This window comes from Neovison vison, chromosome 3, assembly GCF_020171115.1.
Source record: "Neovison vison isolate M4711 chromosome 3, ASM_NN_V1, whole genome shotgun sequence".
NCBI classification, from domain to species: Eukaryota; Metazoa; Chordata; class Mammalia; order Carnivora; family Mustelidae; genus Neogale; species Neogale vison.
In genome coordinates, this window is record NC_058093.1 from 195757007 (window position 1) to 195757831 (window position 825).

The 825-nt window shown below is 39.5% G+C and overlaps 1 pseudogene; it reads right to left on the reverse strand.

Moving 5' to 3' along the window:
- Window positions 1–355: 355 nt before the first annotated feature.
- Window positions 356–482, reverse strand: LOC122903736 (annotated as a pseudogene).
- Between the last annotated feature and the right edge of the window lie 343 nt (window positions 483–825).

An 825-nucleotide genomic window follows, 5' to 3' on the forward strand; every position in this document is an offset into this window, starting at 1 on the left:
CTCATAATGGATAAAAGACGTCAACGTGAGACAGGAATCCTTCAGAATCCTAGAGCAGTAATCTCTTTGATATCATCCACAGCGACTTCTTTAAACATATGACTCCAAACCAAAGGAACAAAAGCCAGAATAAACTTCTGGGACTTTATCCAAACCAAAAGCTTCTGCACTGCATAGGAAACAGTTCAAGAAATCCAGAGGCCACCCACCGAGTATGATAAATATTTAAAAATGACCGTATAGAAAAAAGGTTCATATCCAGGTTCTATGAAGAAATCCTCAACCTCAACACACAAAACAGATAATAATATAAAAAAATAGGCAGGATATATGAACAGACACTTCTGCAATGAAGACATACAAATGGCTATCAGACACCTGAAAACAATGTTCATCATCACTAGGCATCAGGGAGATTCAATTAGCAATAATCGTGCCTCGGATAAACCTCATTGGCTACGATACTGCCACTGCATCAGGGAGATTCAAATTAAGATCATATTAAGATGGCACATTACACCAGTTAGAATGGCCTAAATTAGGAAGATGGGAAACAACATGTGTTAGAGAGGATGTGGAGAAAGGGGAATCCTCTTACACTGTGGGTGAGAATGCAAGGTGGTGCAGCCTCTTTAGAGAACAGTGTGGAGATTTCACAAGAAATTAAAAATAGAACTTCCCTATAACCCTGCAATTACTCTCCTAGGTATTTACCTAAAAGATACAGATGGCTGAAAAGAAGGGCCATCTGTAACCCAAATTTATAGCAGCAATGGCCACGGTTGCCAAACTGTGGAAAAAACCAAGATGCCCTTCAACGGAAGA